The sequence below is a fragment of the Lissotriton helveticus genome, chromosome 6 (genome assembly GCF_964261635.1).
Source record: "Lissotriton helveticus chromosome 6, aLisHel1.1, whole genome shotgun sequence".
Lineage (NCBI taxonomy): Eukaryota > Metazoa > Chordata > Amphibia > Caudata > Salamandridae > Lissotriton > Lissotriton helveticus.
Window position 1 is genome coordinate 1,608,088,974 of NC_136067.1, and position 24,526 is coordinate 1,608,113,499.

The following is a 24,526-nucleotide window of genomic DNA, read 5'->3' on the forward strand; positions in this document are numbered from 1 at the left end:
AGAGTCTGGTAAGGAGCGGAGAGTGTGGAATTTCAACAGAGAAGATTTTTTACATATATCATAATTATTACAGAGAAGCCTGTCCGTTACATTTATTATACAATATAACTGTAATCTCATGGATGCAGGGTAATTGTTTCCATCATAATTGCCTCTTTATGGACCACATATGCTCTGCAGAGACAATTTTCTCCCTAAAGAACTGGTGCTGAGCCTGTATAATAGAAACATGATAACCTATAAGCGCTACTTTCTATACAACCTTGCTATCAGAAGCGAAGTCTTTCCTCCAAATGCGTTCAAGCTTTTGACAGGTTTTACATTTCTTAGCCAAGTGTGAGGAAAACCATAAAGCTGAGGATCTACCCTTGCCCTTCTTCCTCCCTTGTAAAGAGGCCAGCACATCCACTACCCCAGAAGCCACCCATTGAGGGCCTCAATATTGAGATTAACATCATTGGTAAGATGGGGACATGTATTGGCAAGGCGATCTACCCACTTTGAAGGCCTCACCCTCTTCTATACCCTAGAGGTAGTACAGTCGATATCTTAATCCGTTGTCTCAGGGATGTAGAGGCCTAGTTGAGAAAAATCAGGAGGGTTTTGGAGGACAAATAGATAGCAAGCAATTTGAGAAAATCAGATCAATAGTATCACCTGGCAAATGCAAAGGTGCAAAAACCAGCAGTTCACTAACAGATTGACAAACTTTTCCTCATCTAAGTGAGCGTGGGCAGCGAAAGCTGTGTAGTCCAGTCATCTCAGTTTTCCGCTAGTGTTGTCTAACTTACTTAGTTGATTCCTGTAGTGTCAGGTTATATACCATTGCCTTTTCCACTTTTTCACTTTAACGTACAACTCCTCCACCATGACTAACTTAGGTTTTATGGCTTAGGGACAATCAAAAAGTATAGCAGAGAATCTGAATAAAATGTAATGGGTAAGCCTAAGGAATCGTTTCATGAGTAACATTCAGTATGTTCATTGTGTAAGTCTTCATGTGGTATTTGTATAGCACAGACCTCAAAAGGCAGTGGCACTCCGTATAGTATTAAAGGCGAAGATTTCATAATTGGGTGATTAGAAAGGTGGCTGGGATTTAGTAGCATAAGTGGACTATTACTGCACTGTAATGCAATATTTTTTAAAGAGGTGCATCTTCAGTTCCTTCCTAAATTAGAACAGGCTTGGTGGGTCCTAATGGAAACAGGGATATTGTTTGGAGTCCCAGGGATATAGGTGGAGATGGTCTATTGCCTGGTTTTATCTTGTTTGCACTTATTTTCCCACAGGAGTAGAGTATCCTGGATGTGATATACAGAGAGCTATCAAAGAGGGTAAGGTAGTAAGGCAGTTATGCAGGTTTGCTGACCATGATGGATTTGTAAATGAGGAAGCTGGTTTTAAAGAGGGTGTTGGTTCACAAGAGGAGCTCGATGCGGACGCGCGATGGTAAAAGCACTCTGCTAATGCTTGGCTGCTAAACTGTGACAACTTGCCTATTTGCACTTTTTAAAAAACCAATTACATTTTACTAAGTTCTTGGTTTTAAAGGTACGTTCATTGTTGGACTATCTCACACTATTTGCACTTACGGTCGGTCTGGCTCTACCCCTCCCCGGTCCACCGTGGGAGAATCCCGTTTGTTGTGGAGGGAGGAGGCATTCCCGGCGGCAGAGGGTGGTGGCGCTAGAGCTGCCCTGCCTTCCCATAAAACCCGGATGCTGCCAGGGCGCGAAGCGGACGCACGATGGTAAAAGCACTCTGCTAATGCTTGGCTGCTAAACTGTGACAACTTGCCTATTTGCACTTTTTAAAAAAACAATTACATTTTACTAAGTTCTTCGCTTTAAAGGTACGTTCATTGTTGGACTATCTCGCACTATTTGCACTTATGGTCTGGCTCTGCCCCTCCCCGGTCCACCACAGGAGAATCCCGTTTGTTGTGGAGGGAGGAGGCATTTCCGGCGGCGGGGGGGGTGGTGCTAGAGCGGCCCTGCCTTCCCATAAAACCCGGATGCCACCCAGGGCGCGAAGCGGCGCGCCCGTCTGCACCCGTCCACGACCGGGCGGGGCCAGGGGCCACCACCCCTGCCAGTTTCATTCCAGCCATCCGTTACAATGCCCAACAACTTCGACTGCTATGCCCCAGACTTGGGGTGGGGTGCAAGCAAAGTATTAGCCTGGAAACCAGGAACAAATCCTGCCCCAATTGTGCCTACTCACTGAACGGTATACCTAACCGCAGAGAGAGGGGACAAACGTTAAACTTCTCCCTAATCAACTGTAGATCCCTAAGGAAACACTGGGTTGAAATACACGACCATCTGGCGGATAAACAGGTGGATGTCCTATTTCTCACCAAGACTTGGCTCGATGACACCTCTGCCTCCGAAATCCTAGAAGCCTTCCCACATGGATACGAACTCAGCAGAATCGATAGAAAGACGGGCAGAGGAGGGGGATTGCCATTGTATGCAAACATGGGATCCAGTGTACTTTAGAGGAGGTGGCGGTCGCAGACAGCGAAGCTGGTCTCTTCACGATCTCAGCATCTGAGCATCACATTCTCAAGGGACCCCTGGTGTATCGGCCACTGGGACCAGGGGCCCATTTTGCGGCTAGCCTGATAGAGAATGTAACCCAACCTGCTCATAGATACAACAGGTTTCTGCTGCTGGGTGACCTGAACCTCCACTTTGATGATACCACCAATATGGAGGCGCAAAAAGTCAGGCAGGAACTAGCGGCACTCCAACTCCTTTTGCAATTTGATACACCCACACATTGCCAGGGACATCTGGGAGCTGTCGCACATTGAGCCCCCCAAACAGGTGGTTTGGTCTGACCACTTTCTTATTTCCATTAAGACAGGAACACACGTAATTGCCAGCCGTAGCATGCAGGGAACTACGACTAGGAGTAGGAAGTGGGTAAACTTCTCCACCGAGGCATTAAATAAGGGTCTTGGGCAAGGGGGACCACCTGGAGGTCGGGGTATTGAGAAAGCATTCACAGCACTTGACAAGCGCATCACGGAGGCACTGGACAGCACGGCACCCTGGTCTAACACGGCTCCTAAGAGGCTGTCCAAATCTGCACCATGGTTCGGAACAGAACTGAGGGACAAGAAAACAAAGTGCAAACGTTTTGAGAGGCAATGGAGGAGAGGGTATGCCGAGGGAGACAAGGAAGCCTATAAAAGCATGCTGAGAAAATATCATGCATTAATAAGAAAAACACGCAAAAACTATATTTGTAGCAAGATAGAGGGAGCGGACAACTCTGCTAAGGAGTTATTTTCCATCTATAAAGAGATTTCTAATCTCGAGAGCTCGATGGCCCCGGTGAGTGGGTCATTGGAGTCGTGCAATATAATAGCTCAATTCTTCTCACAAAAAGTAGGGAGGAACTACTCCTCATTCCCGGTCTCAGCCAGAGAAGGCCCCTCGGGAGGTGATATGGCCACCACGGTAGCCAGCAAGGACTGCCTCAAAACCTTTACTTCTCCTTCTCGCGAGGACATCTGCGCCATAGCAGGCAGTATCAGATCAAGCTCCCCGAAAGACCCAGCGACCCCCAAGACACTGCGTGGTAGCGTGGAGACGTTGGAGCCCAACATCAGCTATGTGCTAGAGCTTTCCTTCAAAGAAGGAAGGGTCCCTAAAGTTTGGAAGGAAGCCGTGGTACTTTCCCTGAAAACAAACCTTACATTGCCATGGCGCAAATGGAGAACTTGCGTCCTTTCTCTCTCCTACCCTATATGGCCAAAATTGCGGAGAAGGCGGGCAATGCGCAGTTGACTGCTCACATCGAGACCAACAAACTGCTCCATGCCACCCAGTCGGGTTTCCGTGCATTTCACTCCACTGAGTCAGCACTACTGCGGGCCACTGAGACCCTGCGCAAACACGCTGATGATGGCCACACGGCATCGCTGATCCTACTCGATCTCAGCGCCGCATTCAACACCGTGGCCCATCACACACTACTACAGTGTCTCAGGAGGGGAGGAGTAGTTGAGAGGGCATGGAAATGGCTGGAGTCTTTTCTGCGGGACTGCACCTTCCGGGTGGCACAGGGTGCTTTTCGATCTCATCCTGTCGGCCTGAATCAGGGGGTACCCCAAGGGTCCAGCCTGAGCCCTACCCTCTTTAATCTTTATGTCACTCCTGTGGCCAAGATAGTGGAAAAGTATGGTCTAGAAGTAGTGACATATGCAGATGACACGCAATTGGTGGAGGCCCTGTCCCAGCCGAAAGAACAGGCAGCGGATAATTTTCGCTATTGCATGCAGGAATTGGCGTTATGGATGGCCGACAACTGTCTTAAATTAAATGGAAATAAGACAGAGGTCTTAATAGTGGGCAAAGACCAATCAGTGTGGACTTCGGCATGGTGGCCAACTGAACTGGGTCCCCTACCTCAACCCAGTAACCAAGTAAGAAATCTGGGGATGTGGATCGATAATAAGATCTCTTTCGACTACCACACCAAACGCGTGGCAGGCACATGCTTCGCCACTATGAGGGTCCTGAAGAAGACGCTGGACTATCTGCCCATGACTGCGAGAAAGACCATGGTACACGCACTAATTACATCCAGGCTGGACTATGGCATTGTCCTATACCTGGGAGCCAATGTCAGATGCTTACAAAGGCTGCAGAATGTGCAGAACGCGGCTGCACGCCTAGTCCTGATGCTGCCTAGGAGAGGCGCCTCTAAGAGAGCGCTGAGTACTCGGCACTGGCTTCCAATCAGAGAACGTGTGGCTTTTAAAACACTCTGCATTGGCCACCGGATTCTGCAGGGGAAAGGCCCCTCCTTCCTGCATAACCTGCTTGCACCATACCATCCAGCCCGCCACCTAAGATCCAGCGGGACAGGAAGGGTGGAGGTGCCCAAGTTCAGGAGAGTCAGAATGGGTGGCCACTCCTTCCGGGTCCTGGCAGCCCAGGGCTGGAACAAACTTCCCCTGGAACTACGACTGGAGAAAACTGAGCTCAAGTTCCAAAAAAAACTGAAAACATTCCTGTTCCCCAAAGATTAGGGCTTGGCTTGCTAGGGCAGGCTTAGGGGCCACCTTCTGCAGCAGTTCACTTTTCAAGAGCAGTCCGCAGCACGGGGACACACTAGTACAGTGTAATAAGCTTATATAACTAACTAACTAACATGAGGGTGATATCATATTTCCCCAGACCCTGGATAAGATGTGCTGTGGCATGTAGAATGTCTTTAAGCATTTGCAGTTAGTTCAGTTTAGTTTTATGGAATAGGGATAACTCCTCCACCCCTCCCCCCACTGATTCTGCGCAACAAGGTTACATTGAAGAAAATGAAAACATTCCAGGCCCTGGAAGGTAAAATTGAACAAGATTAACAACTATGGACAATGGCAATCATTTTGCCATTTGTTCAGTCAAAAAGGTTTCTCCTGCTTCGAGAAGACACCCAGAAAAGACCCATATGTGCAGCAGCAGGTCAAGCTTCTCTCACACGAACACGAATACACATATAGATGCAGGCGCAGGAGGTTCAGCACAGAGAAGCAGCGCAGTTTCCCTTGCACACAGAATGCATGTAGTCTGGGCATGGGCAGCAACAGTGAAATTCACACACACACAGAGGCTAGGCAGGAGAGCTACCAATACCTAGTCTAGGTAGGGGTACCACAGCACTGCAGTTGCTCATCAGGTATCTGTTGTCATACCTGCACAATCCCAAAAAGGCACTGCTCATATACTGGATCTTTTGATCTAACTCTGCCAATGAAGCGAGGGAACATGCATTCCTTACATTGTATGGTAGTTTGGGTGGGGAGCAGGACCACAGTATAGGGACTGTGCAGTATCTGGGAGACATCTCTACCGGAAGGTTACAGGTAAGAGCCCAGAAGCAGGTACAGGTATTACTGCTATAATTTACTTTGTAAGGCTGCTGCTCCTTTGAGCCTGCAAACAACTTCTAAAAATGTAAACAAAGAAAATTACATTGTTTGTTAGAGACCTTCAAGAACAAGAGCTACGACTACTATCACATACTGATGTGTACGGAGCTAGTCCTGGTCACACCCAGTAGAGTATCCTGATCCACCAAACCCACAGGTATACCACCTTACAGTTTGGTATTGGAAAACATACAGCTTCTGTGTACTTCTCCTAAATTTAAGCAGAAAGGACCCGCGTTAGGCACGTTAGGAACAAACATTACCTGCCATAGGTAATAATGATTTTCTTGGGTTCCTATTATCATTTCCTCTGAGTGAGCACACACACACAAAGCAACAAAACACAAAACACATACATATTATTATAGGTATTTGTAAGAAGCCAATCTAGTAAACAATATATGCAGGAATACGGTAGTAAATATCACAACAACTCTCTTAACACAGAGAAAGCAGAAGGTAAATAACATGAAGGTAGATGATGTTATTTCCTCTAACTTCCCTTCCTACTGAACATCTGCTAATTAGAATTAGCACCTAAAACGTTGCATTGAAGAGAACTGCAATATGTTGTTACCTATCTCTTTGGCACGGGTAGGTTGCCCTTTGCTTGGAAACTCAGGCTCTGTCTGTGACAGACCAGCTTGTTGTAATGCAGTGTCCTTGGTGGTGGAAAAATTAGTTCCTAGGATTCAAATAAGTGTCTTTCTGACTGATAGAGTTAAAGGTTGTGTGTTTGTACTTTATCACATGGCGGTCATTCGAAAGTGTTCCTGTGATTTCTGATACAGTGGGTAAAGAATTTCTTTGCCATTCTTACATACTTAGCTATGATTGTTCATATAGGAAATCATTAGGCTTAAGCGTAAAACACTATGTATTAAAATACTGCCCAAAGGCAGAGTATCATAGTATGTAGAACCTAATCAACATAAGGTTATTCTGCTACTATCATAAGGCTGCAAACACAATCAGCATTAACAATAAATGATATGGGGCCTCAGATCATAGGTGAAAGGTGTGGAGGTGCACAGTAGGTACCAATGAAAATAATTAATAAACATGCAACTGTATTAAATAAGATTTGTGAGGAAACATGATTGTCAACGCTGTACATCATATAACAGTATATGTATATATGTAATTCTCTCTATAACAAAATGCAAATGAAAACTCTATGTGGTGAATAATATTAATATTCTTTACTTCAATAAATTGTTCACAATCGTACAGTTTCATGCTGTTGAAGACTTCAAGAGAGTGGTCACAATATTACGGTTTTAACAACAAATTATCCAAGAATCCACCTTCAGTTGGCAACAAGGCCCTGACACCACTTCCCATGTTCTACGAAGCGTGTCTTGTACTTGTCATACTCATGCAGAAGGGCTTCAGATACTCAATGTAACAGTAGCAGAGCTGAAAATCACTCACATTAATGGCTCACAGAGCAACACTGCCCACCACACAGAAGCAGCCTTACAATACACTGTCCCCCTCAGTCTTTCCACCCTTGGTATCACTCTTCTACAATTGGTCAGTCCCTGAAACACTCACACCTCTTACACGGCAGGTTAATAGAAGTAGCCAAAGGGACTCACAGGAAGACACAGAAAACTACACCAAATATGGGATGCTCCAGAGTATCACCATTGAAACAGGAGAGGGCTACCATTGTGCTCCTGCTGAGACAAAGCCTCAAGAGCCCAAGGGAAAGAGCTGTGAGTGTTTCAATGAAAGCACTGCAGAAAAAGGGAACAGGAAAATGCAGCAGAAAAAATAAGTACATGGTAGTTATCATTGCGACCTGATTTCCTCTCCGAAGTCTGGCAACCCAGATGAACCTGATAGGCCTTTTGCTGCCAAAGCCTCCCAATTGCCTATGCCTTTATATTGTGTCCCATAAGAATGCTTCTGAAGTTACTTTCTGCCCATCTTTGCTACCTCTTTCTTCCATGGCTAGCTCATCTCCACTTCCCTAGCTCTACCATCATCTAGCCTGCTTGACTCCTCTACACATGCAACTGTGTTCAAATATCCATCTCTTTCACCCTACAATTCCATTAAGCATATCCTGGCCTGGTGCATGGCCTTCATTGACTCTGTACAAGTCTGGTCTTTGCGGATGCCTGTTGTGCACTGCCCCCTTTACTGATGCTGCTTTTGTCTCTTGGGCTGAGACATTACTAAGGATGGTTGGGTGCTTCCATTAATTATTATTTGGTGGCAGGGCACGTATGCCATCTCAGTGGTGTGTGGAGCTAGAAAACGGCCCTTAGATTGACGGATACTCCTTGGGCTGCAGCAATCAGACTGGTTTGCTCCCTCTGTGGCTTATTGTATTAGACAGACAGGAGCTGCTCTGAGCCTGTCCCAAAACAGTTGCTGATGCTTACCCTGAACTGGAGCCTCGTGCTGCAGAGGTCAGAAGCTAGCTGCCTCCCCTGCATCCTGCCTACACTTATTTTGTGGACGGGCATGCTGCTGGCAGTTGATCTCTGGCCCTTCACTCTTGACGGAGACCCCTAGTCTCCTTCAATGCTCTAATTTGTAAACTGTTAATGGCAAACTTTGCACTATGGCAATCCTCCGGAAGGACCACCTAAGTTCCCCTATGACCTCTGAATGCGGATACGTGTACCAGACACTCTGTGCTCCATACATTGAAACCAGAAATCGCCAAGAGATTGGTCCTTACATAGTTTCTTCTGTGCAGTACAGTGTGCGAAAGAAACAAACGTAGGGTCCATTGGGGAAGGGGCAGAGATAAGGAGAGATCATAAGCTGCAACTTGAGAGAAGCCCAAGAGCTTGAGAGCATGACCAAGGTTTGTGTTGCCAATAGTTTTATGAGCATTGTCTACATAAAAGACACCATTGTGAAGCCCAATGCTCTCCTTAGAGGCACTGCCATCCCACCTTGGGGTAGAAGCTGGCATGAGGAAAAGAAAGCAGATGTGGGGTCGGCAGGCACCATGCTTTTTACGTGTAATCCGGCATTGGCTGCTTTTCTGACATATTGATGAAGAAAGTTAAGAAACACAACACAGGCAACAATGATCATGACATTGCACATGCAACACTAAATCCATTCAATATTGGGTGCTTAACAAATCACAGGTCATGTTACCGGAATGATTCAAAAAGTCAAGTACAAACTTTAGAATAAGAAAAAAGTACTCAACGAAATAAATTGTTCTGATGTCCCAAGTGTTATGATGTCCAAGTCCACTTAAAGCAATTGTTATCTTTAAATTTCCTTTTTATTCTCAAGTTTCAGTATGCAATAATCAGGACAGAGTCGTATCCAGCTTCTTGAAGTTTCAGGGATTATTGAAGAATTCTATATTGAATTCACTATGACAATCTGTTGTACAAGTATAGATGGGAGTGAGACATTGAGTGGTGCTATTAAAGTTTTGAATTATCACGAGTTTTGAAAATTGCGTTAGCCTCAAATGAGTTGTTTCTTTTACATGTTTCAATATGATGCAATATGTTTTCCTTTGAATAAACATATTTCCAGGAATGCTTGGTCATCAGACTCAAATTTAGTCTTTGAACATCATAGAACGTCGGGCAGAGTTTTTTTCAACTTAGTTCATAAGTGTTACATTAGCCCTGCAATTTGTTGGTGCATAAACATGTCTGAATTTAAAGATAACATAGTGGAATTGGGGAAGGACCTATTCCCATCAAGCTTTGATAAACAACATTTGATATAAAAAGAAAATTATATTAAAGAAAGTCTTCAAAACAAATTCATAAGACTTGAAAGTTTGAAAAAAACAGAATTACCTAAATGGTGGGATGGGTCTGCTCTGAAAGTTACTTCCGCATAAAAGAGTTCCTAGGTGACTGCATTTGTACGATGATTTGTTGCATGAATGGGAAGATAATTTGACAGGTGCCTCACAGACAACAAAGAGGATTTGATCACAAATTTGAATTGAAACATATCCAAATTAAAAGATCAGATCGATTTTCCTAAACAGAAAATAAAGTGAATGGATTTAAAAGAGGCAACACTCAAAAACGATGAACTCCTTAATAATCTCATTAGCAGAAACCAACAAACTCTTAAAGAAAGAAAGATGAATAACATAAGAAGGGAGGAGAGAGACTATAAAAATGGATGGATCCTTACTGTTGAAAAAATAATTGATATTGTGCAAGCTTCCAGGGAGACAATCTCTAAAAATATGATAGGGGAATAAGACTTGACTTCTTTCAGTAGCCCTGAACTATCCTCTGAAGAAAAAGTGAAACTCAGCGATTTGAATAAATCCCATTCTACTCCATGAGCATCCTCTTTTTTAGAAGAGGTTCACAGGTTTCAAATTGGCTCAAAAAGTGCACACATAAAATAACGCGAAGTAGAAGAGAATCTGGAAAAATTCAGAGAGGTCGGGAGCACAAACCAACAACCAAACAAAGAAATCATAAGTTATGGCTTGCCATATGGTAGTACTAATAAGATTAATACAATTGAAGTATCAAATAGTGAAGACAATGAAGACCCTTTAAAAATGATTAATTTGTCCAACAGAGTGAATATTATCTCCTATTGAGAATACTGCAAAAAGTAAGGGCTTAATATTCTGTCCCACATCTTTTTGTGGTTTTGTAAATGGGCAAGTAGAAATTATCAAATTCACAATGTGTTTGAAATTGAAACATTACTTTTCCACATTTATCCAAAAATCTTTTCCTAAATTGACTAAATGTCTTGTGTCTTATTAATTTTTGCAGATATTGCTAATATCCATATTGTATTATCCGTGGATGATGAAGATTATATCTATATACATAACCTGTTCCCCCGAATGTACAACTTGCAGGGATTGAACTATTTGCTAAGAAATAACTGATGATTTTTACAGATTGGAGTACAAAAAATTACTACACAATGGAACAAAGTCTGACAGGACGAACTGTGATAGTAATATCAATTAGGAAAGAAAGAATGGTGCTACAGTTCGTAAGGGGTAACCAAAATATTATGATTCACAAGGCTGACATGGGATGAACATAGGAATAATGAATAGATGTCCCTATGACATAGAAATATTAAGACAGTTAGGAGATGGTACATGTTCTAACAAACTAGCCAGCAACCCTACTTTTGAGATCAAGAAAATAATTGGATGAAAGTTACGTGATTGTAAGGAATTGAGAGTAATTAACTATCTTGAATATAAGTTTCTTAAAATGGAGTACACTAAATAGGTGTTTGCCTGTCAGTTCGACCAATGATATCAGGCATAGATTCAGTCGCAAAACATCTGTCATAATTCTTGATTGCTTTTTAAAACATTTTGTCTGTAACCTAGGGATACAGCAGATATACTAAACAAATTTGAGGATTTCACATGGCAGCAGTCTAGTATGATGTTTGTACCTCTAGATGTGATTGGGCTGTACACTTATATCAAGAAAGAGCATCGTCTGACTGTAAAGGATTTGCTTTTATCAACTACGCCTGCTAATTATATGGACCATACTGGGATGTTGTGGAGATGGCAGATATCATTCTTTCAAATATATTTTCCTGTTCAACTCTAAGTGGTACCAACTGCTGCAGGTTACTGCAATGGGTTCCAGGTTTGCCTCCTCTTATACCAACCTTTTCAAGCGTTGTCATGAGAAGAGGCATGCTTGGTTCAAACTACCAAACCATGGACCCAGTCTATACTTTTATGGGTTGTTACATTGGCATTGTTATTATAATGTGAACAGGCTCTGAACAGCAAATAGAATAGTATATAATGTACTGAAATTAAAACTCCTTGCAATGTTTTGTTCAGCATCATGATTGATAGATTGAGAATTTGCTATCTTGTTGCAAATTACATTCCCAATAATAGAATGCAAAGCACATTATATTGAGAGGAGACTGCACCCAGCTGCGTTCTAGAAGCTGATAGTTCACATCCTAAATCTCTTATGAAAGGCATCCCCTTTGGGCAAATCACCTGAATATGATGGAAGTGCAGTGAAGTTGGTCTATTTTAGGATTAGCAGTCTGCCTTAAAAAATAAATTAGGATTCTGACAGTACAGATCACTAAACAGACTAACATGGACTCTACTAACTAAATGGGCCAGACAGACCTGGTTAGGATCCTAAACAACCTGTTTTTATACACATGTATACTGAATGATTGTATGTTCTGTATGGCATGATGCAAACAATACATTGACCTATCAAATAGTAAAACAGAAAACACATCACCTGAGCATAAATTTGCTCCACTATTAGTGAATAATGCTGCATTATGTACTGTGACAGAAAACAAAAGCACATTCAAAATGTAAACAACATACAAAGAAAATGGTTTTCTATTGTATGCAGTCACTTTTCCATTCTTTGTGAACATCATGAACGCATAATAAGAAACATTTAATCAATATAGTGCAAACAGGATTGGGAAGCGAACTTGGGGTCAGTTGCACTAACATTAGGAATTGCAATATCCAAGTTGCGAATCTTAGCAATTCGCAATTTGGAAATCGCAATTTCTAATGTACTAAAGATTTTTTGTAATATAGTGATTCCTAGTGTGGTAGCAAATTGACCTACCTACATCATGGATATAAATGAGGTAGATCGCAATTTGTGACCCAATATGAATTACAGCAATCAAAGTGATGGTGGGCTGCTGGGGTCAGCAGACCACCATGTCTGTGATTGCTTTTTGATAAATCAAACGTTTTTTTTTTTAAAATGCAGCCCGTTTTCCTTAAAGGAAACGAGTCGTGTTAAAAAAAAATACATGAAACCTTTAAGTTTCATGTTGTAAGGGTCCTACTCTTCAAAAAAAAGTTGTATTGTCAGAGAGGAAGAAGTCCCTTCAGATTCCATTTAAATTTGCGGATGGATTACCATCTCCTTTGAAGTGTCAGTAAAATATTAATCTTTTGGGACCGGAAATCAGATACAAAACATGAATACACACTAATGCAAATTTAGTATTTAGAAGGGACGCCCTAAACATGCATTTTCAAACACCAAATCACAAAGCCAAATTGCGATTTGGTAACAAGTTACTGATTCACAATTTTTTCTTTGTACATCACAAAATGCATTTTTGTGGATGTAAACAACCTGCTGCTGTAATTCTGGCTGTTTGCGACCTCAACAAAGCTTTGTACATGTAGGTCTAAATTTCCTAGATCAATAAAATACTAAAGGTTACACATGACTCACAGTGCACAGGCAGGGAAAAAGAAAACATGACAGCCTTCAACCCAACAGCGTTAAACATTGCACAACACATGCATTTCAAAATGCATTTAAAACTTGTCACATACAGAAAATCACCTATACTACAAGAGTATCTACAGATACCCCATTAATAGCTACAGTTGGTAAAGAGCCTATGCAAATAAATAGCACCAGCAAGAGGTTGAAATTTGCTGAAATGGAATTTCAGCACACAGAAAATTTATATATTTTTTGTCAAGGTGTGGGTTCTGTTCTCAAGCAATGTCATCATCTGCAGGAAAACTTCCATGAGTGGTCCTAATTAGTGGGCAAAAGCCAAGTACAAAGTATTTAGAGTCTACTACATTGCCAATTTGTTCACATCCATATTGTTATCTTTGCCTAAAGGACATTTGCATATATCTTTGTTATTGAACTTTGAAACCTCTAGAATCTTTATGGATTCCAAGTTTGCTATGACGTGTAAGGTGCCAGTGTCCCTTAACAAGACACCATAATCTATTTCTGCCTTATATGTACTCCAGGAACTTGAGGGGATGTTACGCAAATAAAAACACACCAATGTAAACTAGCAGCCTTCTGCAGTCACATGAATTAATTGGTTTGCGGCATCATTGGTGCATTTTCTTTTTCAATCATCTTAGGCACCACGTGGCTCAGGCATCAAATCCCCCTGATCGATTGGATGAAAATAAAATTGCTTTTGCTTCTCCTTACAACATACTTTCCCATTAATGCCTTTAAGAAAACTACTACTCTGACTAGTATAGGGGTCAAAATCAAAATTACCTAGATAAGTATGACTGAGAAAAAGCAAATACCTTACACCCTCACAGGCATTACTATTGTTCTTTTGATCGTATTCCAGGAACTTGCAGTCCCCATGGTTTAGATATATGACCTCACTGTATGTGAAGAGGAACTGAAGCATTACAATGAAGACTCTTTGTCTTTGGTGAAGTACCAGCAGCATTTCAGCATCCAATCAATAATGTTCTACGAGACATTCTTGATGGGTTCGTAGTGGCATATCTAAATGAAATTCTGATCCACTCTTTGTAAGATATTGGGTTTTTGGTTGAGGGGGAGAAACCCTTCTCAACCAGCAACCACAATTTTTCTCAGGTTGGAGAGACAAGCGAACTCTAAGTAAACCTGGTCTGTGCTCAGCCCTCAGGCAGTTTGGCACAGATCAGTCAGGCTTAACTCAGAGGCAGTGCATAACGTATTTGTGCAACATTTTCAACAGTAACACAGTGAAACAGACTATGAAAGGATCCCGCTGCAGTTTAGAACAATAGAGTGCTTTTTAATAAATAAATCAAAAACAAAAAAACAAAAATTAAATTAGCAGAATCGGAGATATGCAGTTTTAAAGATTTCAGTAAAAATAAAGCCAAAAACCACAAAGTACCAACTGTGTATATCTGGTTACTCTGAAACAGGACAAAGTCACAGGTTTAGGCCGACCATGATGGTGCATGGGCCATCTCAGGTATTCAGTTAGGCACACTGAGCAGAGCACCTTAAATCCTGCTTTGCAGAGCGTTGCGATGATCCGTGTTGAAGATGGGTTGCGAGGCCAATGTGATGTGTTAATTCCAAGATTCGGCGAGGCTGCAGTATGGGGTCCTGAGTCATAATTGAGGATCCCGCTGATGAAGGCTTGCAATGTGAAGTCTGGCATCGAGGATGGGTCATGCATTTGGGGCGATGTGTCAGTTCCAATAAACAGAGAGACGTCATTTTCGAAGCTACCCTTGGCGAAGGATGTGAGGGCCTGCGCTGATGATGCGTTGTGCACCAGCGTATCTGAGGAGACGACAGGCTGTGATGCAGGTGTTTGCAGCGGTTCTGATCCACACAGCAGTGACAATGTGTCAGTTCTGCTACGTGGTTGCACCGCAGAGGAGATACATTTGTTCCGCTGGACCCACAGAGGCTGGCAGAGCACCTTAAGCCCTCTTCCAAGAGTCCAGGACTGGCGTGGCACCCCTTGGAAGGGTAGACTCATAGATGGTGCTGGGTTCAAGGATGTTGGATCCTTCTGTCCCTGAGACTCAAGTCAGGAGTCCAGCTAACTACTCCGTGGAGGTACTTTGGAGTCCTGGGTTCAACAGATTCAGGTCCAGTCCTTCTCACTCATGTAGAAGATCAGCAGGTCAGCACAGCAGGTCAGTAGTTCTTCAGACCAGCAGTACAGCAGAGAGGCTGTCCTTCCAGCAGCACAGCAGTCCTTCTTCCAAGCACAGTATCCACAGGTCCAGAGGTGTACTAAAGAGTTGGCATCTGATGTCCATTATTTCTTCCTTGTGTCCTTCCTCTGGAAGGGGGGAGAAGCTTCTGACAATTACCTTAGTTGTCCCCCGGAATCCTGCCATCCCTGTCCTGGCCCCAAACTAACTACAGGGGGTATGCATCCCTTTGTGTGAATGCAGGACACAGCCTATTCAAGAATAAGTTGGGCTGTGCCCAGCTCCACCATCTCATCCTGCCAGTGATGGCCCATCCAGGCACACCTAAGAACTCTATTGTGTCTGGCTGTCTAGGAGGAATACACAAAGCCCAACTATCTGCTATACCCAGTCTTGTGACATAGAGGCAGGCTACATGCTCTAAATGGATCAGGCAGGAAAATGCTAACTTTCTAAAAGTGGCATTTTCAAAATGGTAATTTAAAATCTGACTTTACCATGAAAAGATTCTTCATTACAATTCCAAAGACACCAAACATAAACTGGTTACCTTCTCCAATTTGCAATTTACAGCTTATTAAATGTAATATCGTAACTCCAATGTTATCCCATGGGAGAAGTCGACCTTGTGGTAGTTAAAAAGGAATTTAGGAGTTTTTCACTGCCAGGACATGTAAAACCTGGAGTTAAATGCATAATTGTTTTAATACAGTGCACCCTGCCCTGTGAGCTGTTTTAGGGCCTACCCTAAGGGTGACTTATATGTATTAAAAAAAGAAGGTTTGTGTTAGAAATGGGGGTCTTTAGTTGGCGGTGGTTTGCCCCCTGTCCAAGTAGGGACCCTTATTCTAGTCAGGGTAAGTGCATTGCACAGCTAACACAACCCCTGCTCATCCCCTTGTTAGCTTGGCACGAGCAGTCCGACTTTTCTCAAAGCTAATGTGTAAAGCATTTGTATACACACACAGAGTAACACAGTGAAAACACTACAAAAGGAAAACTAAGCAATATTTTAGAATAGTTTAGAAAACTAAGCAATATTTATCTGAATCAAACAAGACCAAAACTACAAATATTCAAGTCAAGATATCAATTTTCAAAGGTTCAAAATAGTTCAGTGCATAGGAACTACGGCTGTGTAACATTTAGCACAAAGTACTTAAGATGGGCCAAAAGCAAAGACAAAAACAGAAATAGGGGAGGTGAGGTGCCAGAAAGCCAAAGCAATGCACCAGTTCCTTACTTCCAGGGGAGATTGATATATCAGTTCCTTATGGCTAGGGGAGGTGATGCATCAGTTCCTTACTACAGCGCAGAGGAGGTGATGCGTCGGTTCCTTACTGTCAAGGGAGGAGAGGTGTTGGTTCCTTACTGTGAGGGGAGGTGAGGCGTCAATCTGCAGACACACGGCCTCGGTTCCTTACTGCTGGGCAACATCACTGAAGAACTTGGCGCCCAGTGAAGATGTGGTGAAAATCAAGACACGCTGTTTCAATGTTGTGGAACAGGCGATGTGTCGATTTCACAGCCGCAAAGCAGGTGATGCATCAATGTTTTCAGCCTCACAGGAGGGCCTGTGGCGGAGTCGGAGTCAGAACGTGCAGCACGGATGTTGGTGACACAGTGCTCGGTACTAAAGGTTGCAGTGATCCTTCAGCCTCACGGCAGGTGGTGCATTAGAAGAGCGGGTGCTGAGAGTCAATGCATGGATTGTCTTCTCAGATTTATCAGATTCCACTTCCAAGAGGCCAGGACCTTCATTTGGCATTTGGCACTACTTGGTGAATCAGTCCTCTCAGCAGAAGATCTCAGGCACTGGTAGATGGCCCTGAGACTACTCAACAGGAGGCGAGCACACACATTCCCTTGTAGAACCTTGGAAAGCAGGATGTAGAAAGCAAAGTCTAGTCCTTTGACTCTCAGGACAGAAGCAGCAGCCAAGTACAACAAAGCAACAAGTGTCAGCGCCTCCTATCACATCCAGCGCTTCTTCCTGGCAGAATGTCCTCTTAGTCCAGAAGTGTTCTGAAGTTGGAGTGTGTTGGACCTGTCAACCTTAGGGTGGTCTTCCCCTACCTTTTTGCCCTTTTGCCTCCCATTTTTATCTTACCTTTTGTTGGACTTAGGACTCTGGGCGCCTCACCACTGCTAAACAGTGCTGAGGTGCAGGTGCTCTCCCCTAAAACCTTGTGAGGCTGGCATATCTGCCACAAGCCACTGCTAACGCAGTAAGGCTTAATCCTCCATAGGCTAACATTGGGAACCTCCCCTTATGGGATAACTTCTGACAGGGACCTAATAAGTCTGCCATGTTTGGTCTTGTTGGACTCGGGGCGGGGAACCCTTTCCAATGATATATAGGGTTTGGGCATTACTACGCTAGGGATGCCACTTTTATAAAGGGGACCTTTTCCTGCCTACACTTAGATTAGGCTCTGCAGACTCCCCCCTCCCCTCTGCATACTGATAGCCTGCCTGGGTTGGGAGGTGGGAGTGGTGATTCACACCTTCATCCCTGGGATGAGCTGTGATGGGCTGCCCACTGTAGCCTTAACGACCTGTCTGTCGTCACTGTGACAGCTAGGTCAGGGTAGGCAGGGAACATACCAGAACTCCCTGGACTCTTCCAGAAGCCCCTGCCCCCAGACCCTTCCAGAGACTTCTACCACTTTCTAGCCCCTAGACTGGAAGAATATATAAGGTAGGGTCCTGACCTCACATTCTTGTTACACTGCTGAACCTGGAAGAATCCCTGCTGGAGTGAGGACTGCTGCGCAAGAGGGTTGCCACTGGGAAGGAGGCTGACTGCTCCAAGGAACTGCTGCCCCACAACCTGCTGAGCTGCCCTACTGTCTGCTGATCCTGCCCACCAGAGTGTCTCCACAACATCCCAAAGGAACTACTTTTCTTTGAACAACATTTTAAAGAGTCTTCAACCTTTTAAAGATTGCCTTTTTGGGACTGCACCCTTTTTAAGCTAAAGGAAACTACCTGTCCTTGGACCACAGTGTTTTAAAGACTGCCCTTTGGAAGAGCAACAACACTCTCAAGATTTGCCCTGCAATGCTGTGCCTGCCCTCAGCACTGCTTGCCCCGTGATCCTCCCGAGGGCTCTGTGATTGCCTCTACTTCTGGGGCAAGCCGACTGAAACTGGCCCTGAGGTCACCGCCACTGGGACCGGAGCGTGCTGTGTAGCGCTGAGAAGCGAAGCGCTATGTGGCAGGAGTCTCCGTCGTTGCCCCGGACTTGGAGGCACTGTTAAGCGCTGTGCTAAAGGAGCGCTGTGTGGCCGTGACCCCCACCCGTGCAGCGCCTGCTGAGCCCAAGGCCCCAGGGGGAGAGGAGCCTCGCACCCGCGCCCGCAACCACCACCCCAGGTAACGCCTTAGTGCAACCAGGCTGCTGCGAGGGGGCGGGGTGCGGGTTGGCCGGGTACCTGGAGTGTGAGCTTTGTGCTTCGCTGGGAACCGTCCTTCACTGACCAGCCTACGGGGGCATAATTACTTGGTAATTGACACTGGGGCTTTTTTTAGCATTACCAGCAGCGCCGGGCAGCTGCACTTCCTACGCTGGGAGCATCATTTCTATGAGAGGCACACTCATTACGCTACAAGGGAACTTTGGCCTAAGAACCTTCCCACAGTGAATTTAGACCATAAGAACCTACCTCAAGTGAACTTTTGCCATCCAAGGACACTGTGAGAAAGACATTACCAGCAGGAGCCCTTGGCACACATGAGCTTTTGGTGATTTGATCAGGCCTGGGAACTGGATTCATTCTTATTGATTATTAATCTTGCTTGGAAACTGGAATCCTTTTTATTATTGATCAGGCCTGGGAACTGGATTCATTCTTATTGATTATTGATCTTGCTTGGAAACTGGAATCCTTTTTATTATTGATCTTGCCTGGAGCTGGATTTACCTGCTTTTGGTTCTCGCATAATTTTTAGATAAAGAAATTCTTATTCTTATACAAAACTGGTGTGGTGTTCCTTTTGTGAGTGTTTTTACTGTGTCATCGCCGTTGTGTGTTGCACAAATACTTTACACATTGCCTCTGAAGTTACGCCTTTGCTGCTCTGCGTCAAGCTAACAGGTCGGAAGCGGTGGTCCCTACTTGGACTAGGGTGCATACCCCTGCCAACTAGAGACCCCGGTTCTAACAGACTGTCACAGCTCCAGTACTTATACCAGCTTCTACCTTTGAAGTAGGCCAACTTCAAAGGAAAGTCTCTGTGGTGCACAAGACCCTGCCTTTTCCTGTTCTGGCTCCAGACACATGCCGAAGGTGATGGAGGCAGCTTTGTGTGAGGACAGGCATAGACCTATTCAGGTGTCAGTGACTACTCCCCCACCACTCTAGCTCAGGATGTACCATCAGCCGGGGGATGGAACATCAGGATATGCAGGGCACACCTCAGCTCCCTTTGTGTGACTGTGTAGAGTGAATACACAAATAGCCCAACTGTCACCCTCACTCAGACCCTGATTCCACACGCAGGCAGAAGCACAGAATGGCAAAGCAAGAAAATGGCCACCTTCCAAAAGTGGCATTTTCAAACAAATTGAAAACCAACTTCACTAAAAGATGTCTTTTTAAATTGTGATTTCAGGGACCCCAGTCTCCAAATCTCTATATATTCACAACTGGAAGTTTCACCTGTAGGAGGAAAGCGCTAACCTATGGGAGAGGTAGTCCTTGCAATGGTGAAAAATGAAACTAGCAATATTTCACAATCAGGACATGTAAAACACACCAGTACATGTCCTACCTTTTAAATACACTGCAACCTGCCCATGGAGCTACCTTGAACTTACCTTAGGGGTGCCTTACATGTAATAAAAGGGAAGGTTTGGGCCTGGCAAGTGGGTGCACTTGCTAGGCTGATATGGCAGTTCCGAACTACCCACACAGACACTGTAGTGACAGGTGTGAGACATGGTAACAGGGCTACTCATGTAGGTGGCAAAATCAGTGCTACAGGCCCACTAGTAATATTTGATTTACAGGCCCTAGACACACACAATGCACTTTACTTGGGACCTACCAGTAAATCAAATATGCCAATCTTGGATAACCAATTACAGATACAATTTACACAGGGAGCACTTGCACTTTAGCACTGGTCAGCAGTGGCAAAGTACCAATAGTTCTAAAACCAGCGTCAATGAAATGCAGCACACAGGCAAAAACAGGACGTTAGAAGCAAAAAAACATGCAGAAGATACCAGGTCTAATACCAGCAAAAACGAGATCAGAAAAAGAAAGGCAAAAAGTTTGGGGTAAGACCACCTTAGGGCTGACAGGTCTAAAACTCTTCGACACTGGCAGAACATAGGCAACATGTTCGAGAAGTATTACAAAGAACCCAGCTCCAGTCTTTCTGGGGTAAGTTGGAGAAATGCTTGTTTAAATCAACATTCCCAGGGTTATCTACAATGCTGAAATTGAATTGTGCACAACAATGGCCTACCACCATCAAAGAAGTGCAATGGTTGTTGGGCTTAACTAATGTTTACCATTAATTAATTTATTTTTCTGAAGTGAAGGCACCTGTGGTCTCACATCCTCAAAAAGTTTAAGGTTCAGGAAAACAAGACTTTTTTATATTTTGAAAACCACATCTTCATCAGTCCAATCCTGAGACATACAAAGATTTGTTTACTATTCATTGTAGACAGATATCTCAGCTGAAGCCATTGGAGTCATTCTAACACAACGACATGTTCATACTCAACAGTTGCTTTTCATTGCTTGATATTCTTGAACTTTATCCACATCTTAACAACAGTTACGATCTACAACTGAGAATTACTCACCATTATAGTCTCATTCGCACAGTCGTGACAACATCTTGAAGGGAAAATGGGAACTGACCATAAGAATTTTGGATTTGTGTGTTCCATAGGACACGGTTGTGCACGTTAGCTACTAAAAATGTCACTGTTATATTTTTGCATTCATTATGAATTTGGAATGTGACATGCAAGACTGATTCCTTATCTCATACTGAAGAAATTTCAGAAATGGACCATCTACCTACTGTCTTACTTTCTGGTATTTCCATGACTGCCTCACTAACATAAACATTTCTAAAGTTAGTCAAAATATAACAACCAAAGATAAATAGTGATACATTGGTGCATTAGCAGCCAAAAAAAAGACAATAAATGCAAGATTTGCTGTTGCATGAAAATAAACTATTCCTGCCAATCACATCCTTACAAAAATTACTTTTACATTGGTGTCATGAGACTGTTATCGCAAGTCATCCTGGAAATATATGGATCAAAGATCTTGTTGCCTATTTTCTACAGTGGCCACAATGGCATAAGGATTTTATTCAATATGTACTCTCTAGGGCAGTTTGTTTACACGACTATCCCAATCACACCATACCAGCTGGTCTTCTTCTGCCACTCCGTACTCCCACTTGACCCACATTGTCTATTTCCATTTCATAGTGGACCTATGTCAGTTCGAAACTCTGTCACTTTGGTTTACGTGAACTCTTCAGGAAGTTGAGCCACTTCACTCCTCTGCCTACTCTACCCAACGCTCCTCAGTTGGTTACTATATTTTACAAAACGGATAAATGAGACTGCATGGGCTACCTTCTACTATTGTTACAGAGAGAAGGTCCCAATTTACCTCTTTATTTTGGGTTGCTCATCATGTCATCATTAGGATTAGATGTAAAAAGTCCACCAGTTATCATCCTCAAGAAGATGGGCTAACTGAAATTGTTAATCCAGCCTTGGAACAGGACTTTATATTTTTTTTAATGTAGCATTCTCAGGATTGTGGTTGCTGGCTCCCTGTTGTAGAATTAATGTACAATTCCCTATATAACTCTTTGCACTCTTCTCCCTTTTACTGTTCTTGTAAGTTTCATCAGTGCATGCAGCCAGAAGATTTCCCTACTTCCTCTCTATCATCTGTTTCTTTTCTTCTCTCCTCCCTGCAGTCTATACATAAGGATTTGGTTTCACATGTCATGCATCCCACAGATACATATAAATGATATGTAGACAATCATCAAATTCTTGCTGCTATCTACTCAGCTAGAGTTTCTGTATAGCATTATCTTAGAGTTCATGCAAAGTTCCATCTATGCCATTGAGTCCTATCCTTGTGTCTGCTGTCATCAATCTCATAGCTGTTTGGTTAACATTGTAGTCAAATCTGAATATGAATCCTCTGTTCATGTTTCCTTGCGCTGTATGTCCCTTACTGAGCCTGTGTATTTCTACTCTCATGTACTGGTTGATGATACACCTGAATTTGAGGTTCTTGCAGGACCGGCCCATGCAGGTAACAGCGGTAGGGTGGGGTGGGGGGACTCGACAGACGATGATGAGGGAAAATAAATAAATAATAACTTTTCCCTCATCGTCGGCTGTCGAGCCCTGCCCCACTAGTCTTACCTGTACAGGCTGCTCCTAGGTTCATGTTATTACTGACTATCATCTATATCCGAGTCAGCTGACTCCTATCCATATACAAGTCAGCTACAATTTCTTGTTGACTGGAAGATATACAGTCTCTTTGGGTATTCCTGGAAATTGACTTCTTTTTGCATGCTTCTTGTGTGGTTCATACCTTCTATCTGAAGAATCCTTTCAAAACCAGAAGGCGTCTTCTTGATGGGAGGGTAATATCATGACTCATAGTTTCTATATAAAATGGGTCTGGGTCCGTATAAAGCAGAAGAGGTTGGACCTCAAGAACATTATACAAAATATAATTGCTCCTCCGATGTGGCTTATGATTGCCAAGTGTACAATATGACAACATCTATTGTATCAAGTGAAGCCTTATTCAGTAGAGTGTTTTCCAAAAGTTATTCCTAAACTTAAACACTCAGGAATATACTCTATTCATACTTGTCAAAGTTGAAACATAATTAAACATATTGAGCATGTTCACATAAACAATCCTTTATAAAACTCTGTGCTCCAAATCCAACTGAAAAATGCTAAATCAATTACCTGTGTTAACAGTGTGAATGAAGAAAAAGGTATGGGAAGATAGAATGAGTGTACTTGTTCATGTTTATTCACATTCATTGTTTTTTTTTTTACAGTAATTTGTACTAAATACATTCTTCATGAACAACAGAAGTAAACACCAGTCTAATAGCTGAAAAGTCATGCGGGGTCTTTTGCTCCACTTCAGAAGTCTATTGTCAAGGGTATGGACCACAATGAATAAGAAGAGGCCTCTCAATACAAATTTGCTGCAATTGACTTTTAGGTTGATTCTTCACTTCCGGGTAAAAGGGGTTCTGACAGTAGTGTTAAATTGGTACTACCTTATACTTTATGCCTGACAATATCCGGAATTGGTGGGTTCTTCTACTGCTGACTAGTTCACTCATCCTGACCCTTTCCTTCATATTTACCTTTTTGCATTTTCATGTTATCTCTCAAGTTTTTGTGTCAGTTAACTCTCTTCAGTTATTCTTGTATTCTTATCAGCAGGAGCCAGCCTCCAGCTTCTCCCTGCTTCAAGTTGCTCTCAGGACTGTTAACGCCTAAAGGATTGGCTAAATGGTTAATAAGACTAAACAAACCAATTTACAGATCTCAACCTTTAGAAATCCTGATGGCACTTGACAGGTCAGATGGTCCTTTGTTACCATGGTACGAATGGAGCTGGAACCAACCACGTCATGCATATATCAACTGTCAGATCTTTAAAGTTCACTTAACGATGAGAGGCTGAATACATTTTCAAAACCTTTATTTATCTTAAAGGATTAGTATAAGATGGCCACCGAGTGGGAACCCCAAAATGGAGCTCCTGGATTGGGGATTACGAATCCATAATTTATGCAACAAGTCACTATGCTCTGCTTTTACCTAGGAGTGTAATAGTTCACTAACTTCCGGTGTCATCTCAACAACTAACAAGTGCATCTTTGAACATTGCTCTGTCGAACTTGGAACCCTAGGATGGAATATTGCAACCCTAAAATTGATTTACTGCAACTCTCTAATGGTGGCCTTAACTATATCTGATTAACGGGGAACATGATAGCTCCCATTCAGGAAGCACTGTTGCATCGCAAAGAATACTTGCCACAAATAGAATCCGTTCAATCATTTTATTCATGTGGTTCCAATCTTTTCAGTTTTTGAACTCATCATG